Below are 20995 nucleotides of genomic sequence, written 5' to 3' on the forward strand. Positions count from 1 at the left end.
AGATCAACACAGAGATACATTGGAAGACTTCAGTAAACTAATGCAAACTAAAATATGTAGAATCAGGAAAATAATATGCATGACTATAATAACACAAATGGAAAGAACAACCAAAGTATTAAAACTAAATTTTATGTTATCATAATGACCAAGCATAGCCCCAAAGAAGAAATATGAGAAAGCACCTCTTCTACCTTCTTCACGGAAGTGGAGGACAACGGATATGGAACACTAGGGTTCTTTGATGGATTGGCTACGTTTTTAAAATTAAATTAAATTTTTAAACATTTTTATTTTCAGTTCTTAAGTCTTTTCCTCCTGTCCCTTCCCTCACTTATTGAGAAGGCAAGAAATCCATTATACATATGAAATCATGCAGAACATATGTCCACATTTTGGATAGTTTTACTAACGCATTTTTTTCTTTTATATACTTTGTTATAAGGGAGAGCTTTATGCAAGGGTTGGGGGAAGGACATATTGGGAAATGTAGGTGACATAAAAACCAAAATACTACTAAACTAAAAAAACCAAACTATTCTGTACATTTAAATGTTCTAGGTAAATGTGAGCTAGTACTGTCTAAATCAGATAGTACACCTGGTTCTGTGACAAAGTTGGCAAAATTTAGGCTTTTATTTCTAAAATAAATCATTGTGAAGTAGAGGACATGAAAGAAAGAAGAAAAGGACTTAAAATGTTTCTAGCAGCTTTTGGCATGGCAGCCAATGCTAGGAAAATAAAGGAGTGTCTTATTGGGGAATAGTTAAACAAATTGTGACATATGAATGTAAAGGAATAGTACTGTGACATAAAAAAGAACGAAAATGACCATTTCAGAGGAAACTAGGAAAACCTCTGTGAACTGATGGTGAAGCAAGTGGACAAAGTTACAACAATTTATAGAATGATAATAACATTGTAGAGAAAAGCAACTTTGTAAGATTCTAGAACTCTGATCAGGGACAGCTAGGTGGCACTGCAAGTGGATAGAGTGTTGGGCCTGGGATTCTTAAGTTCATATCTGGCTATGCGACCCTGGGCAAGTCACTTAACTCTGTTGCCTCAGTTTCCTCATCTGTAAAAATGAACAGAAGAAGGAGATGGCAAACCACTCCAGTATCTTTGCCAAGATGGATAGAGTACTAGGTCTGGAGTTAGAAAGACTCATTGTCCTGAGTTCAAATGTGGCCTCAAATACTTGTTAGCTGCATGACCCTAGGCAAGTCACTTCACTCCATTTGCCTCAGTTTCCTCATCTATAAAATGAGCTGGAGAAGGAAATGGTAAAGCATTCCAGTATTTTTGCCAAGAAAAAACACCAACCCAAATTGGGTCACAGAGAGTCAGACATGACTGAAATAAGTGAACGACAAGAATTCTAATCAATGCAGTGAAGATGAAGCATGCTGCTCACCTTCAAACATAATGGAGATGATGTAAAATACAGAGAGAGACAGATTTTCAGACCTGGCCAATGTGTGAATCTGCTTTGCCTGACTATGTATCCAAGTACTGAAGGCTTTTTGCTTTTAATTCACTGGTTCAGTGTTGGGGGCAGGAGTGAAGGGAGAAGTACTGGAAGGGACAGTTTAAGAAAAGAACTAAAGGAAAGCTATGGAGGGGTGCTGAAAGAGGAGTGGAAAGGTTTAGGCAAGGTTATCAGCAATACTTGAAACTCTTACAGCGATAGAGGAAAGAGTGGTTTAAAAAAAAAAACACTCCATTTTTCCTCCATCTTGGAGCTGGGGAGGCCTGCTGGAAACAGGACTTCTAGAACAGCATGATGTCTGGAAGACTGTGGTCCAAGGCCATTTCTGCTGGCTAGAAGCGAGGCCTATGAAACCAGAGGCAACACACAGCTCTTCTGAAAGTTGAAGGAGTCTGTGCTCGAGATGAAACTGCATTCTATTTGGGCAAGAGATATGCTTATGTATACAAAGCCAAAAACAACACAGTGACTCCTGGTGGGAAACCAAACAGAACAAGAGTTATCTGGGGAAAAGTTCCTCTAGCTCATGGAAATAGTGGAATGGTTTGAGCCAAGTTCAGAAGCAATCTTCCTGCCAAGGTCATTGGACACAGGATCTGAGTGATGCTCGATCCCTCAAGGATCTAGAATATGAAAACTGATTTTAAAAAATCACACATTTTTTGCAGAAAAAAAAAAACATTCCAGGGGGCAGCTAGGTGGCACAGTAGATAGAGCACTGGCACTAGATTCAGGAGGACCTGAATTCAAATCTGGCCTCAGACACATAACACTTACTAGCTGTGTGACCTGGGCAAGTCACTTAACCCCATTGCCTAGCAAAAACAAAAACAAAACAAAACTACTCCATCCCCATCCTCTCAGCTACATCATTAAGTATTTGCTTCTAAATAAATAGTGCATGGGCATGTGCATAAGTACCCACACTTACATGGCTTACTATTTCAGCAGTTGATTTCAGTCACGTCCAACTCTTTGTGACCCCATTTGGGGTTTTCTTGGCAAAGATACTGGAGTAGTTTGCCATTTCCTTCTCCAGCTCATTTTATGGATGAGGAAACTGAGGCCAACAGGGCAAAGTGACTCGCCCAGAGTCACACAGCTAGTTGTGTCTGAGGCCAGATTTGAACTCAAGAAGATGAGTCTTCCTGACTCTAGGCCCAGCACTATCCACTGCAGAGCCACCTAGCCACCCCAATCACTAGTTTGTGCTTCCATGAATAAAACATTAAATGACTGCTTTAAAAATAAGTAAATAGGGGCAGCTAAGCAGCATGGTGGATAGAGCATCAGGCCTGGATTCAGGAGGATCTGAGTTCAAATCCAGCCTCAGACACCTAACACTTACCAGCTGTGTGACCCTGGGCAAGTCACTTAATCCCATTGCCTAGCCAAAACAATAAAATAAAATAAAATAAGTAAATAGACAATAAAATAAATGGTCAGTTCCCCACTTTTTTGTAGTGGTGGGGGACTACTGGTGTGAAAAGTTGAACATGCTGTTAGGTATCTATTATACTGGTTTTGCTAAACATTTTTTTCTCTTTTTTATTTTTTTTTTTGTTTTAAAGGATGGCTCTTTAGGAGGAGAGAGGAAGTGCTACATTGGGAAATATGAAATGTAAGTGATATAAAAATAAAAGATAACAATAAAATTTATTTTTGAGAACAGAAACCTTGTAAACTGGAAAGCTCTGTGTAAATGTGAGTCAGCAGTGGGCCTGAATTGTATAATGCATCAGGTTCTCCAACAGATTTGGTAAAGTTTGGGTTCCTGTTTTTGAAACAAAGCATTTTGAAGTTAGGCTCAATCTACTGAGTGTTTAGACTTTCAACTCTAAATTCCACCAATTTTATTGGAGACAAAATAAAATAATTTCAATGCACTGATACCAAGAATTTTCAGATCAGTATTAAAAAAAGACCAAACCTGATCTGGTAGTTGCAACAGGAATACAACTTATTTCATCCTTTTATACACCAAAATCTCCTGTCAGTAAAGCACAAGATAGGCCAAAACTGGCCTAATCCATCTTTCTAAGCTTTTCTAATTTCCAGTGTCCCCTCTGCCTCACAGTGCTTTCTTCTAAATCCACAGTTAAAATGGCCTGTTATTTGCTGACTTGCCTTTCTTAAGGGATGCCAATAACATATTTCCAGGTGGAATTCAGCAACATACCTTGCCATTCCATGGAGAACAAAGGCATAGCTCCTGCAGAAGTAAAACTGTGCTGGCTAGCTGGGATGAGCACACTTTCTACACAAAGTAAAAAGAACCAGATGACTGAATTCTATTCTGGGCAATACCATCAGGGAAACAAATTCTGATGGATTCTAGAAGGTAAAGAGATAGTGATAGGCCTGCTTGGAAGCACAGCTGTAGGTTTGCAGTTGAATGTCATGAGAAACCAGAACTTTGCCCACTAACATCATCAATAGCAGGTTGTGCCATCAACACAACACAACAATCAGAAGCTACGTCCATAACATGAAGTCCATCTTATCAATAACAGTAATAGCTATCATTTATCTGGGGCTTTGAAGTTTATAAAATGCTTTACAAAAATTATCTCATTTTATCCTCAAAACAACCTTGGATGGGTAAGTGGTATTATTATCCCCATTTTACAGACAAGGAAGCTGAGACAGAAATTAAGGGTCTTTCTTGTCCAGAGTCCCAAAGCTATTAAGTGTCTTCTGACAAATTCGAATTCAGGTCTTTCTGATGCTAGGTTCAGCTTTCTATCTAATGAGACTGCTTGGATTGACTTTTTAGGATTTTTCTTATTAACAATGAAGAGGACGGTGTATAGAGAACTGGTCTCAAAGCCTTGAAGACCTAAGTTCAAGCCCCAGCTCTGACACATCCTGGCTGTGTGACCCTCTAAGACCATAAATTGCAGACAAGGTACACTGGTAGAGTTTCTTTACCCACAAGTTCCTTGTACCAATGACATAATGGCTCAGTGCCTATGCCATTAAACATCAGCTTGTCTTCCACCTTCTCTGTTTTATTATGCATTCTGGTTTATTTCCTTATATTCAACCTTGAGATACATACTGAAAAATATGTGCATTATCCAGGGATTTCTTTCTCTAAAAAAGATTCTTCAACTCCGGCAATCTGAGCTTGCCTTTAAGAGACTTTAACTTTAATTTTTAATGAACACAGACATCTCGCTGGGAATGGGTGACAGGTATACCAAGGATAATTGGAACCCTCAGATAATCCCCAAACCTCATTTTAGTCAATTGCAGTCTCTTCCTGCACAAGTATTAATACTGATGACTTTGCATTTTGGTTTCTTTTACTGAAGAAGTTGTGTGTGTGTGTGTGTGTGTGTGTGTGTGTGTGTGTGAGGAGCTGAGAAAGGGAAAGGAAGAATCAGAGAATCACAGATTTCGAGCTGGAAGGGACCTTTGGAATCAGCTAGTCCTAGCTCCTTATTACACAAGTGAGGAAGCTGAGGGCCAGAGAGGAGTGACTCAGCCACAGTCGCACAGGTAATAGTGGCAGAACTGGGATTTGAACCCAGGTCCTCTGATTCTAACTTCAAGACTGGGAAAGAACCATGAAGGCTTAGCTATTTACAAAGACAAATCAACTGTGCCAAAGGGACTACCCTTTCCTCACCAGAATTTCTCAGCTCAGTTCACTAGGTGATTTTTTTTTTCACCCTTGAGAACTCGTGTTCACTTTTATAACGGAAGCCATTTGGAAAACAGTATTTGCTTTACTGAAATGCACATTACAGATACCTCTGGCAAAATGTGCCTCTTAAAGAAAGCAGAAGATGCCAGAGATTGTTCCATATTTTGTATCTGGGTCCCCAGGACCAAGCACAACGCCTGGCGAATGGTGGTTGTTGAGCCATTGCAGTCTGGCCCGACTCTGTGACCGTATTTGGGGTTTCCTTGGTAAAGACACAAGAGTGCTTTGCCCTTTCCTTCTCCAGCTCCTTTTACAGATGAGGACACTGAGGCAAACAGGGTGAAGTGACTTGCCTAGGGTCACACAGCTATAAATGTCTGAGGCCAGATCTGAACTCAAGTCCTCCTGACTCCAGGGCCCAGCACTCTACTCACTGGTTAATAGGAGGTGCTTAATAAATGCTTCTGACTGAGTACTAGGACTGAAATAATTTCCAATGCCACAGAGAACACTTTTCCCCATCTCATCTCAAAAAAGAAATATTTTCTTACAACATTTTTAGATTGGAGATCCTACCCACTTTAGCACCTATGAAAAGAATAAATAAAGGGAGCCAGATGCTTTCTTTTGACAGATATTTTGTGATTAAATCCTCCTCCTAATTGTTCAGCTAGTTTTACAAATGCAGCCTGATCTTATTATCCTCCCAGTCACTGTAATGCTCCTTGTTAAGAGAGTAAATAGATGAATCTCAGGGGCATTAACTTTCTTTGGATTTGTTCTTAATTGAGTTCCTGCACAAGTCCCTCTATATTTATAATGATGACTGACCTCCAGGGGATATCACTGTGGAGGCACAAAGGAGGCTGTCCAGGAACTGAGATAAAAGATCAGCCTTCATTATGCAAATATTATGCTTTGGAGAGTCGATGGTCACTTACTCTTCGATTGGTCTTAATAAGTAAGAGCTCTAAGAGCAGGGAACAGAAGAGCTTGCTATCAGGCTTGGGGTTTAAAGGATACAAAAGAACTCCAGAAAGAAAACACACAGGTGAAGAATTACCTAGGAACTAAGTTCAAGTACGTACAGGGCACCAGCTTCCCAGAAGAACCTGTCCTTCCTTGGAGCTCTAGAAATAGGTATACTGGGCACCTGAGCTGGAGGCTTGGGGTGGGGCAAAGTCGGGCAAACTCCAGGGCATGGCTGTAGCTCCTAGTGAGTCTGAAATCATACCTGAATCTGGGAATTGTATCCAAGTTCACCCATATCCTTGGGACCAATGGAGTCCTGAGCTATACAGAGTTAGTGAGGGTAAAGGGAACCAGGGCCACAGGAAGGTTACAAAAGAGCTCAGAATATGGTCTTGGGATCCTCACTTGTTTTCTACACCATTCCTGCATCTTTTCCTCTAAAGCTGTACCCATGATGGCTGCCCCCTTTTCCTTGCCACCTCCTTTTTTTTCTTCCCTAGTTACACCTCAGGGGCAGCTAGGTGGTGCAATGGATAGAGTACCAGGCCTGCAGTCAGGAAGACTCACCTTCCTGAGTTCAAATCTGGCCTCAGACACAACTAGCTATGTGACCCTGGGCAAGTCAATTCACCCTGTTTGCCTCAGTTTCTTCATCTGTAAAATAAACTGGAGAAGGAAACGGGAAAGCACACCTTTACATTTGCCAAGAAAACTCCAAATGGGGTCATGAAGAGTTAGACATGACTGAAAAAACAGCTAAACAACAACAGTTGCATCTTATCTTGTGTAAAACTTGGAGGAAGAACCAAGCTTGGAAAAGTCTAAAGAAATCAGCTGTCATTTCACTAACCACAGAAGCTTTAAGTGCAGAAAAGCCAAATGTTGTGGTCATTCCCTTTTGTCGAAGAGAAAACACTATATTGAAATAAATTTTGATCATTTTTCTGGCACCCTCAAGCTTAGCATAGGGCCTGACTAGTCAGAACAGGGAAATGGAGGCATAGTTACCTAGTGATTGTACGAATGCCATGAAATTAAAACATATAAATACCTAGAAGTGGGTAGGTAGTTCACTGGATCTGGAGTCAGAAGACCCAAGTTTAAATCGTGCCTCAGACACTTACTGGCTGTGTGATCCTGGACAAGTCATGTAACCTCTATCTGCCTCAGTTTCCTCAGCTGTAAAATGAGGATCACAATAGTACCTATCTCCAAGGGTTGTTATGAACTTCAAATAACATAGAAAATACTTAGCACCTTGCCCGGCACATCGTAGGCACTTAATAAATGCTTGTTTCCTTCCATCCTTCCTATGGCCTAATCTTAGTTTTTGCTGTTCTGTCACATAATCTCTGCCCAGTCTAGACAGCTCTGTACTCCACCTCCCTACAAATTTATCAGAGGTGAATTTCTCTAACATATGGCCCCCAAAAAGTCTAACTTAGGCCTCTCATTAGTAGTTTGATACCTAACCTTAATCACTAATCTGATTTGTTATTTAAGTGCACACAATGTTTTAATCTATAACAAATACCTTTTTTTAAATCTCCAGCCCTTAAAATCCACATAAAAGCTTGCAATTAAAAGAAGAGAGAACCTGTGAAATTTGACAAAACCACAGGCACAGCATGTTGCTAATAAATAAAATGCATCAATGGAAAGGGTTTTATTAGATTTTTAAGAACTGAAGAGTATTGACAGAAATACAAGGAAAGGACCTCAGTGGTCATTTACTCTGACCCCTACCTGAAAAAAGAATGCCCACAAACTGCCTGAGGTGCTAATCCAGTCTCTGCTTTAACACCTCTGTGATACAAGCCTAAACCAGTTTTTCCTTAAAAGGCAGTGAAAACATCTTGGAGGCTTAACTGTTTCAGAGAGAACTAATGATGTCTCTTCCCGGTACCCTAAGTACAAAAAGCTAGGACTCCAAGAGTCAGGAGTTTCCTCTTCAGTCTTGTGACCAGTGAGCTAGTGTGGCCAACAAAAACTTCAGGGCATACAACCTCATTATCTTTCCTGCCCAAACCCTCCCCTCTTCCTGACTTCCTTATCACTGCCAAAGGGACCACCATCCTCCCAGGCACTGGGCTTCCACCTCTCACCCTCCTCACTCTCTCTTACTGGCCATATCTAATCTGTTGGGGAGCCCTTTGGTTTCCACCTTAGGTCATCTCCAATATGCTCTGTCCTCTGACACTGCCACCACCCTTCTGCAGGCCCTCATCACCTCACACCTGGACTGCCGTAGCCTGCAGGTTGGTCTGCCTTCCACAAGTCTCTCCCCACTCTGTTCCATCTTGTACTAGACTATGGAAGTGATCTTCCTAAAACAGTTCATACACACACACTCAATAATATCCTATGGCTCCCTATTACCTCAAGGATATAATATATATATATACATGTATATATGTATAGATAGATAGATATAGATATGTATGTATATAGATGCGTATATCTATATCTATAGATAGATAAACAGACAAATAGATAGACAGAGATATAAATTTCAAAAATCCTGTTTCCCTTTAAGGCCCTTTATGACTTGCCCTCTTCCCACCTTTCTTACACTTTATTCCTTCCTCCCTCTCCTACCTGCCAAGTATTCTGTGATCCAGTGTCACTGGCCTCTTTACTGCTCCTCAAAGAAGATACTCCATCACCCAACTCTGGGTATTCTCACTGACTATCTCCCAGGCCTGGAACTCAGTCCCTCCTTATCTTTATCTCATGGCTTCCTTTCAGTCCCAACTAAAATCTGACCTTCAATAGGAAGCTTTTCCTGATCCCTCTTAATTCTAATGCTTTCTGCCTATGGATTAGCTCCAATTCAACCTGTCTATAGCTTGTTTGTAAAGAGTTCTTCACCTATTGTCTCCCTCATTAGCCTGTGAGCTCCTTGAGAGCAGGGACTGGTTTTTTGGTTTGGTTTCTTTTTTTTGGTTTGGGATTTTTTGCCCTTCTTGTACCCTCAACATTTAGCACAGTACCTGACACACAGAAGTGCTTAATAAATGCTTGGTGACGTGGTCTAGGTTTTTATGCATTAGGCCATCAGGTAGTTACCTCCATGTTTCAGGACTTAGTCTTCTTGGATCAATTAAACCGCAAGGACAATGTCATTGCCTTCAAGGAAGCTTAGGAAAATCATGTTGCATTTCCAGCTCCACAACAAGGCCTATTGTCAGGGTTCCTGACTAGTTTAGTTAGTGTCACTATACTATAGAAGTCTACCCAGATTTCTCTGAATCTATCACAGTCATCATTTCTTAGAGAGGAATAATATTCCATTATATTCACCTCATTCACTATTATATTGGTTCATGAAGTTCCCAAATAATGGTGCCTACCTTGTTTTCAGTTTTGTGCTACAACACTTGGTGCTTGGTGAATGGTCAATTGCTATAAATATTGTTGTACAGTCTTTAACCTCTCTAGGGTGTATTCCAGTAGTAGTGTTGCTGGGTCCAAAGGTAAGCCTAGTTCATTGACTTTTGGGGTACAGATCAAAATTGCTTTCCAGAAGGAGTAGATCAACTCACAACTCCACTAATAGGGCATGAGTTTGCCTATCTTCCCACAGTCCCTCCAGCAATTATTATCTAAGTAATAGCTCTTGAGTCAGAGGACCTGGTTTCAAATCTCACCCTTTACTTTGAAGCCTTGGGTAAGTTGGCCACTCTAGGCTTCAAATTTTGTTTTCATCTATAAAAGCAAGAGATTGGACTAGATCATATCTAAGGTCCCCTTCAAGCTTTAAACCTATGATCCTATCATCTCTTGTCAACTTTACCAATCTGGTGAGTATAAGGCAGACACTGAATAGAATTTTCTTTCCTCCTATTTGGAGCATTTTTCATGTGGTTAGGAGTTTGTATTCCTTCTTTTGAAAAATACTTGTTCATATCCTTTGACCATTTTTCTGGGTTGATCAAATTTCCTCTATATCTCTGATAGAATACCTTTAACAGATATATTTACTACAAAGATTATTCTGAGTTAGCCATTTTGCTTTTTATTTAAACTGCGTCGATTCTATACGTAAAAGTTTTGTGATTTTATGTAATTGAAATGAACTACTTTGATCATCTTTATCACTTATCTAATTATACTTTCTCCCATGTCCATGCTTGTGAAAGGTATCTCCCTCCCTATTCCTCTAATTTGTTTATGATAAGACCTTTTGTATTTGAGTCATATATCCAATTAGAGCTTAATATGGTATAGGGTGTAAGGTGTTAGTCTAAATTGAATTACTAACAGACAGCTTTCCAGTTTCCCCCAGCAATTTTTTTTCTTGAATTGGAAGCCCTTATTCCAGGAGTTAGTGTAGTTGGATTTATCAAACACGATGTTACAATTTTCAAATACTTCTGTTCCACTGATCAACTGGAGGTCACAAAATGGTAAGAATCTTAAAGAAAGTAATGGAAAAACTAGGAATGAAGGGAGCCTAACTATACCAAATCTCAAACTATAATTCTTCAATGAAAACTGTATGGTACTGGTAAGAAAAATAGAATGCTCATTTTAGCATAGTTAAGGATTATATTTTAATTTTTTAGAAGTTATTTTTGGTAGACTTGTATGTTCATCACCAAATTACTATTTCAAATTCTAGTATTTAAAATTATACTGGATACCAGATCTCAAATTATATTATCAAGTGGTAATCATCAAAACAATCTGCTACTAGCTAATAAAATGGAATTGTGGATCAGTGGAATACATTAGGTACACAATACATTATAGTAAATGTATTGTATAGTAAAAATAATTTAGTGTTTATAAATGCGAAGATCCAAGCTTTTGGGACAAAAATTCAGTATTTGACAAAAGTGAATGGAAAACTGGAAAACAGTATGGCAGAAATTAGGTATAGACCACATCTCACACTGTGTACCAAGATAAGGTCAAAATGGGTACATGATTTAGACCTAACGGGTGATACCATAAGCAAATTAGGAAAGCATGGAATAGTTTACTTGTCAGAACTATGGATGAGGGAAGAATTTAGAACCAAACAAGATATAGAGAACATTATGTAACAGAAAATATAATTTTGATTATATTAAATTTAAAAAGTTTTGCACCAACAAAACCAATGCAACCACAATTAGAAGGAATGCAGAAAACTGGGGAAATTTTTTTACAGCAAGTATCTCTGATAAAGGCCTCATTTTCTCAAATATCTAGAGAACTGAGTCAAGTTGATAAGAATACAAGTCATTCCCCAATTGGTAAATGGCCAAAGGACATGAACAGGCAGGTTTCAGACAAAGAAGTCAAAGTTATCTATAGTCACATGAAAAAATGCTCTAAGTCCCTATTGATTAGAAAAAAATGCAAATTAAAACAACTCTGAGGTACCACCTCACATCTATCAGATTGGTCAATGCGACAGAAAAGAAAAATGATAAATGTTAGAAGTAAGTGTGGGAAAACTGGGACTCTGCTGCACCGTCAGTGGAGTTATGAACTGATCCGACCATTGTGGAGAGCAATTTGTAATATGCCCAAAGATCAATCAAATTGTCCATACCCTTTGACCCAGCGATATCACATTAGGTCTGTATCCCAAAGAGATTTTTTTTAAGAAAATGGGAAAGTACCTACATGTACAAAAATATTTATAGCAGCTCTTTTTGTGATGACAAATAATTGGAAATTGAGATGCCCATCAACAGGGGAATGGCTGAACAAGTTGTGGTATATTTTTGTGCTATAAGAAATGACAAGCAGGTGGATTTCAGAAAATCCTGGAAAGATTTACATGAACTGATGCAAAGTGACATGAGCAGAACTAGTAGAACATTGTACATAGTAACAACAATATTGTACAATGAACAATTGTAAATGACTTAGCTATTTTCAGCATTGTATTGCTGAGGTCCACGAACCAAGATAATCCCAAAGGATTCAAGATGAAAAATGCTGTCCACCTCCAAAGAAAGAACTGATGACATCTGAATACAGACCATTTCTTTTTATTATGAGTTTTCTTACAAAATAAAATGACTAGCATGGAAATGTTTTACATGATTGCACACATATAACCTATATAAGATTATTTACCATCTTAGGGCAGGGAGAGGGGATGGAAGGAGGAATAGATTTTGGAACTCAAAAATTAAAAAAAACAAAACAATGTTAAAAATTGTTTTTACATGCAATTGAGGAAAATAAACTAGTGTAATTTAAAAAATAAAATTATACTGGATTTGGTTACTAAGCTAAATTTTTTTTTATAGTGTATATGCCGATCTGACTAAAGGCACTCTCATTCTCAAGCAAAACTCTGTGATTATTCAAGGGATTCAACTTTTCAGGCACATTATGACCAAAGCCTAATGAGGTCTCAGGAGTCTGGGTCCCCAAAGAGTTTTCAGGCAACGCAGACAACTGGTTGAAGTTGGGGGATTCCCCTATTCCAGCATGCCTAAGTATTGCCTAAATGCTCAAGACTTCAGATATCACATTCATTTTTCTTTGAAACATGATAACGATGCATCTAATATGTGCAAGACATTACTCTAGGCATTATGAAGGAAACAGATGATACAGTTGAACAAGTCACTCTAAACCTCAGTTTTCTCATCTGTAAAATGGTGGTCATGGGGGAGGGGACAGGGTTAAATTAGATGATCTTTGCTTTCCCTTCTAGCCCTAACATTCTAAATCATACACAAAGGTTTATGGCAATTTAGAAGGAAGACAGAATACTGACTGATGGGGTATCCTAGAGCCCCTAAAGTCCGTACCATATAGTTTAGCATTTTATTCTCTACTGCCAGGTATTTTTTTTTTTGCCATAATTCTATATGTATCCATGCTGTACTATCAGCTAGTGTGTCACCTTCTTAAAGGCAGCATACAATAGTTATTCATTGATATTCTAAATTTCCATCTCCTGTCTACTACAATGTTGTTAATTTTTAGATAAGATTCTTAAGAGAAAGCAAATTACTTTTTTCATTAAAAAACTATATCCTCAAATTTCTCCTCTTATGCTACCATCATACAGGAAATGGTTAATTTACAGATAACTAAAAACCAGGTTAAGGCAAGAGAGAACAGCCTAGCTGAGAGCAGCAGCACAGTATCATCAGAGGACACTGCCAGCTCTGGATTATCATTGTTGTGAATTACCCAGGCTATGCATGGTCCCTGCTTTTCTGTCTCTCCACATACGTGTCCTAATCAAACATATCCCCTTTGTCTCCTTTCCCACTGAAGGTTTAAGAACCTGTGGGAAAGTGTACCCTTGTATGTAAAGAGAGAAATCTTTGTCATTTATTTTGCTGTTTTTGCTTTGAACTGTATTCTCTGATTAGTCTCTCAAAGGCAATAAATAGGTAGGCGCTCATAAGGTATGGTTTTGAATGGATGCTAACCCAGAAAGGAAGTACTTTGAACCTGAAGTAGCCTCCTAAGGGAGGGTGTGATGGAGCCCCAGACATTAGATTACCGAAGCTCATTAAGTTGCTCTGCTTTGTGGATGACTTAGAATTGTAAGGAGCCTTTGAAGATTTGATAGCAGGGTTTCCCAATATGACTTTCGCTGACCATATCATTTGTTTTTGCTCCAGTTATTGCTATTTTGTGTAAACTGAACTTAGATGTTGCCATGTATTCCTATCCAATAAGCAGTTATTAAGCACTTATTATATGCAAGGTGCCGTGCCAGGTACTAGAGATACAAATACAATGGAAAGCAATCCATGCTGATCATTTCAGGAAGGAGAAAAGGCTCACAATTACTGAGATCAGGACAGGATTCTCATAGGAGCTGAACCTTGAAGGAAGGTAGCGATGGTGGAAGTGAGGAGGGAAAGCGTCCCAGGCATGGATGATAAACTGCATAAAAAGCATGCAAGCGGGAATAGCATCAAAGCCATTTGACTGGAACATGGACTGTGCTGAGAGGTATACTATACACCAAATGAACATATATGATGCCAAAGAATGGCACCAAAGGATTATTTCATATCTGATGTATATTGAAGTCTCAGAAGATGGAGAACATGCCAAAATTCACACGGAATGTGGCTCTTGGCTAAGATTAGCCTATGGTGGCTTCAACTGAGAAAAGCTCAGAGTACGCCTAGTGGCAATATAGCGCCAGGGTTGGCTGTCTAAAGCACCAGCAACAGCATAGGGTCCTAGGACATCTTGGTGTTGAGGAAAAAATATGAGCGAGACTGCACAGTACAGTAAACTGAGGACCAACCTCTTAGTCTAAAGGGGTCTGAGTTTGGGTTCTGTCTCCAATGCATGCTGGAGGCCACCTAATTTCTCAGTTCACCCAGGCAGCTCTCTAAGACTGTAAGTCACAGCTTCCTCACCAGAAGTTCCTTATATCAAGGAAATCAAAGACCTAATTTCCTGGCTCCATCATGGTCCCTCTGTATACCTCCTCCCTTACTTGCATGTTCCCCAGAGGGGACTCTTGGGAGAATATGTTGCTGTATAAATTTTAGGCTTAATTGAAGGGTTTGAGCTAGAGTTAACTTACGGTTAGTTAATTTAGGGAGAATCTTTCTTGTCGTTTATTTTTATTAATAGCTTTTTCTTGGATTTTATACACCCTCTGATTGAACTGTTAAAGGAAACATCAAGAACTATCTTCTTGATTAGATGCTGATGAATAAGATACCTCAATCCTGGAGTAGCCTCCTGGGGGGTTATATGCAGGGGGGGGGGAGGGTCCCAAATGCTACAATAAAATAGGAGGGCAAAAAACAGGTTAGAGATCATCAAATGCAACACTAACCATTGGTAATATCTTTCCTCCTCTGAAAGATCACAGTATTCTTGTGCATCTATAATAGCCCATTTTTAGTAATAGTCACTGTGGCGTAGAATTGACTCTGGGCTCTCAATTGGTGGCATATTGATAAGTGCAAAATAATGTAATATTGATGAAGTCCAGCTGTGGTGAGGGGCCTTAGAGTAAAGGCTGTATGAGATCAGGGGAATCCACAAACAATTAGCAAATGCCTCCAATGAACCAAGGACTACATGAGACACAGAGAGGGGGCACAGAGCTCCTGTTCCCAGAAAAGTTGGCATATGTTCTAATAGAAAAGCCATGGATAAAAAAGACTTCTCCCAAAGATCCATAATCAGACTCACCACCCAACCCCTGCTCATGCTTGAGCTCATGGCCTCCGTATATTTCTGAGACTAAAAAGCAAAAATAAAAATCACCTGTTTGCTTTTCTTCACTCGCCTAAGCTGACCCTTGGACAAAAAACACCAAGTCCATTTATCCTTGGGTCTAAATACTTCAAGCCCTTCCCCAATTGTATGTACTCATCTAAGTATGTTCTATAGGAAGAGTACTGACACCAATTAATATCTTCATGTGGAAAAAAAAAGCAATTAGCAAAATACACTTTTGTTTACCCTTTTATTCCTACACCCAATTTTCACTATATTTAAATACTTGCTTCAATGAGAGCCCAGAACTCTTTGACAACGTGGAACCAGGGACAAAAATACACTCATTTGCTCACTGCTCTTTTAAGCAAAAAGCTCACTACAGTCTTTTAGAGGTGCCTCTCTTGAACATACTTAGCAACAACAGGCCTAATTTCTGGTGAATGTGTGAAAGTTAACCAGTTCCTTTACCAATTCTAGGTTTTTTATGTATAGCACCTGCATTTCTTTTTTCTAAAGGATATATCTTCTGTTAGCTCATTAAGTCAGCAGAAACTCATTCCCTAAAGGAAGCACCTGATCAAAAAGTAGAGGACTGAATAAAATTATCTATTCCATTTCAACAAGACATATATATGTACATATTCATATGTCTATATACATTATGTATATGTGTATGTATATATCTATATCTACATATATAGATACATATATACATAGTCCATATAATTTGGGCTGTATCTCAGTTCTTGAAATTTGACATTTTATGTATTTGTTATAGTATAGTATGTATATATAAACAGATATAGATAGATAGATAGATACACACACACATCTGCATAGTTTGAGCCAAAAGTCCCAGCTGCCCAAATTTGATATCAATTACAAACAAATATACCTGCCCTCATGGAATTTACAGTCTGCGAAGAGGATATTGCACATAAATTGAATTGGACTTAAGGACCTTGAATTCCATTGGTGTGACTATTCCATACAGTGAGGCAGATCATAGGCCTCTATGATTTAGGAGAGAATCTTTGATAATGGCTGTGATTGAAAAATTCAACCCTTGTGGCCAAGTCACTGAAGAGCCTCTCCAGATAACCTACGATGCTCCTCAACTAATAGGCACATAGGCATCCATTACTGGGCCCATATTTGACGCCTCCAGCATGGAGGACATGCCAGATCAGTTAACTATAATTTTTAAAAAGTTATATCGTAAATACATTGGGAAAGCTGTAATGCAAGAGTCATGCGAGGACCAAGGGTAAAATGGTCTAACCAAATTTGGGGGAGGTGCAATCAAACAAGGCCAACATGAATGGAATCCCTCCATGAAGCAGCTTCTGCTCCAACCACTAGTCATTTACCTGCCTTTTTTTAATGCTTTAGGCCTCAAAGACATAGATAGAGGTGCAGAGCTGAAGATTTCCTGGGGGAGTGCTCCTGTCAGAGGTTCTGCTAAATACACTTTCACTGGTGAGACTTTCAAAAGGGCAAAGTCTCCATGCTTCTCTATTAGGATTACAGGGAATCTGCTGGTGAACTTTCTTTTATGTGTTGGGGACCGTTTTACTTTTTCTATTTATATCTCCAGGACTTAGCATGGTACTTGGCACATCCTAAGTGCTAATACTCTTTGCTTAATACATGCTTTCTCATTCCTACATTCTTGTTCATAAAACCATTGAGACAAGTACCTTCCATACCTTCCCTTTGCAATCAATCTGTTTGCCTGGAAAGGTCCTTTGCTTCTTGCCTACCAGGCCGATCTCCTACAAACACTAGAATTTGTGGCCCCACCCCAAGAGAGTACAAAGCAAAAACCCCTCTACTTCATCCCTAAGATTCTCTAGTGAGTCTTTTGTTAAAAGGGCTTTTTCACTTTTCTGTTAAACAACCAAATCCCAAAATAAACAAGTCAGTAAACTCCTTTGGCTTAGAGACACTTATATGAGTAAAAACTAAAAGCAGATAAATTATTGACCTAAGCATTGCAACAATTTCTTGTACATCCCTTATACACAGGTACTCTTTATTATTTCTATCATTTTAGTCTGGGAGCTCTTTTGTTAGAATGGGAAACATATATAGGTAACTATAATTTTCATAGTCTAGCTTGATTAAAATGCCTCACTATTCTCTTCTTGACAATTAACTTTAAATACTCAAGACTGATCAATCTCTGCTCACCTTCATTGCTGAGTCCCTAATGAAGAAGAGGTTTATATCTAAAATCTTGCCCAACCTCCATCTAGGGATTGTGGGTAGGTAAGAAAGTCTCTTCACAGAGGCTATTTTCAAGAATTGCATTAATTTCTGGTAAAAAAAAAAATCTCTTACCCAAGGGCTATAAAAATAATGATAGAGAGGCAGTTAGGTGGTCTAGTGGATAAAGCACCTGCCCTGGAGTCAGGAGGACCCAAGTTCAAATGTGACCTCAGACACATGATATTTTCTAACTGTGTGACCCTAGGCAAGTCACTTAACTCTGATTACCTCACCAAAAATAATAATAATGATGATGATAGAGCTAGACTTTAAGTTTGGCCTCTGAACTTCAGTCCTGTGTGTATTCTTTGTGGACCTGCTTTCCAGTTGTTGGCACTTAACCGGAATAAGCACTGGGCCTGAAGCCAGGCCTGAAAAGACCCTTGCAGGAACACATTTCCTAATGGAAACACTCAATGGAACCCATTTTTTAAAATAGATTTATCGATTGAGTTATCTATACACACACACCCCCGTGTGTGAATGTATATATGCATATATATATACACACATATATTCATACATACATATACACACCTATAATATTTTATTTTTTTCCAAATTACATGTAAATACTATTTTTAACATTGATTAAAAAAAATTAAGTTCCAAATGTTCTCCCTTCCTCTCTCACCTGTCCCCTCACTAAGATGGTAAGCAATTTGATACAGGTTATACATGTGCAATCACGTAAAACATATTTCCATACTAGCCATATTGTAAAATAAGGAAGAGACCAAAAGGGAAAAAAATCATGAAAAAATAAAGGAAATGAAAAATAATGTTTTGATCTGCATTCAGGCTCCATCAGTTTTTTTCAAGGGAATCCATTTTCCAACAGCCATTCTCACATCCATATGAGCCAAGGGCCAGTCAAATGCACTTCCAAAATTTTATCCTAATAAATACATATGGCTTCATATTATATGAGTTTTGTAGAGAAATGGTCTTTCACTGTTCTGGTGTGGCAGTCAACAAGTATTTATTAAGTGCATACCATGAGCCAGCATTAAGGGCTGGAGATATAGTGAAAAACTGGAAAAAAAAAAAAAAAAGACAACTCAAAGAACCAGACCCTGTTCAAATATTCACAGTCTAATAGCAATAAATGCTCTCTACGAGGGACACCTCTGGCCAAGAGATGGGGAACACCAATAAACCCTGTGAAGCCCAATTCAATGGCAACATACAGTCATTGGGCTGAACAGGCACATCTAGGTGGAGAAGCCACAGAAAGTGTTATTTTGGTCAGCAGTTTCTGGGCACTTGGACGTTGAAACAAAAACATTTGAGAACAAAAACATTTTGGTGGTATAACCTTTAGCCTTTGAAATGGATTGATTCAATAATCCCATGTTCCTTGGCTTTTGAGAGTCTGGTATTAAGTATACCATCATAGTATTTGCACATTCATCAATTCCATTTACAGAGAGAGATCCTGGTCAAGTTTGCATAACACTCACGTTGAAACACCTATGAGTTAACTCCAGGGACTCGCCAAATAAGCAGCAAGCTTTAAATTCCTTCAAGGCTCAGAGAAAGGAATATCACCTCCCTGGGCCTCAGTTTCCCCATCTGAAAAATGAGGGGCCTAGGCTATTTCCTTAGGATACATGCAGACCATTAAAGTACTAGAGTTTGAAAGATCTCAACCACTGCTGAAAACACATGAATCTGAGCAAATTCTGAAGGTGCACATACCCCTAAAGTATGTAATCACTTCATTCTCCTCAGCATTCCTTCGGACCCATGGAAGAATTGAATGTGGTGGAGTGGTGAGAATATTGAGCTGGAAGTCAAAAGACATCGGCTAATCTTAGTCTAGTATCGCACAACTAGTAAGTCCAGAGAGAACCCACACAAGTCACTTTTACTCTAGCTGCCTCAGTTTCACTAGCTATAAAATGGGGAGAGGAGGCAGGCTATAGACAAAGTAGTCTAATAGAAAGGCTGGGGACTGGATCTGTGATATCATTAGTACAGAGGACTCATGGATGAACAAACTCCCTCTAGCCACACAGGCTGGCACCTGCTTGACAATTTTTTTAGTCTTAGAGAGTTGCCTAGAGCACTGAAGGGTTAAGTGACTGGCTCAAGTTCACAGAACAAATATGTGTCAGAGGTGGGATGCAAACCCTAGCTTCTTGGTGTTGAGGCCACATTGCCACCACAGTTTAAGGAAAAAGCACTGAACTGGGAGTGAGAAGACTTGGATTCAAAGTCTGCACTGTACTGTACTTCCTGGACGATTGTGGGCAAGTTCCTTCCCCTCTTCTGACAGACGAGGGATTTGGACTAGGTTATCACTAAGGTCTTTGGGACATACTTGGTGAATACCAACTAATGATAATTTCCAGAGCTAAACCTAAGTACAATCTTCAGAGAGATGATCAGCCTCATCATCATTATCACCCCAGACACCTAGAAAATCCAGTCACTATGAACTACCCTTCAAGTGAGCAAGCAGGAACAAACAGAAACAGGTTCCACCTCTGAATTGAGCCCAACCCTCAACACCTGGGTAAGCTGATAGATCTATGATATCTTTGGTCTAAGCCAGGCATGGGGAACTGATGGCCCTCTAGGTCCTTAAGTGTGGCCCTTTGATTGAATCCAAACTTCACAGAACAAATCCCTTTAATAAAAGGATTTGTTCTGTAAAAAGTGGATTCGTTCAAAAGGCTGCATCCAAGGACCTAGAAGGCCACATGTGGTCTGGAGGCCACGGGTTCCCCACTCTGGTCTAAGCACTCTTCTCTCTTGGCTATTCTCCTACCAGGATGGCTACTCCTTCTCAGGTCACTTTTCTGGATCATCAACCATATGGTGGGCCTAACTATGAGGGTCCCCCAAGGCTCTGTCCTGGCTTCTCTTTCCAGATTCTTCTTTTTGGTAACTTTGTCAACTCCAATGGGTTGGATTACCTCTATGCAGATGACTCCCTATTTCTAGTCTCTCTCCTGAACTCTAATCCTGCATATCACCAAAACCCTATTGGACTTTTCAAACTGGGTGTTGCATAGGTGGCATCATCATCATAATCATAACCATCACCATCATCAATCACTAAATTTGTAGAGCACTTTAAGGTTTACAAAGTGATATATAGATTGATCATATATACATGCATACATACATACAGATACACACACACACAAAATCTCATTTGATTCTTACAACAACCCTGTGACAGAAGTGCTATTATTATCCTATCCCCACTTCATAAAGAAACTGAGCCTGAGAGAGGTTAAGTGAATTGCCCAGGCTCACACAGCTAGTAAATATCTGAGGCGGGATAGTCAGCTACCTGTAGTCAGGTCCAGCACTCTATTCACTGTGCCATCCAGCTGGTTAGACATATGAAATGCAACATTTTCAAAACAACTTATTTCCCACCAAAACCCATCTCTCTTCCAAACCTCCTTAATTCCACCAAGGGC

The 20995-nt window shown here is 39.3% G+C and overlaps 1 pseudogene; it reads left to right on the top strand.

The window, feature by feature from the left end:
• Window positions 1–1786: 1786 nt before the first annotated feature.
• LOC110202471 (large ribosomal subunit protein eL33 pseudogene) lies at window positions 1787–2119 on the top strand (annotated as a pseudogene).
• Window positions 2120–20995: the final 18876 nt, after the last annotated feature.

The sequence above is a fragment of the Phascolarctos cinereus genome, unplaced genomic scaffold (assembly GCF_003287225.1).
Source record: "Phascolarctos cinereus isolate Bilbo 61053 unplaced genomic scaffold, phaCin_HiC Scaffold_8;HRSCAF=390, whole genome shotgun sequence".
Taxonomy (NCBI): Eukaryota; Metazoa; Chordata; class Mammalia; order Diprotodontia; family Phascolarctidae; genus Phascolarctos; species Phascolarctos cinereus.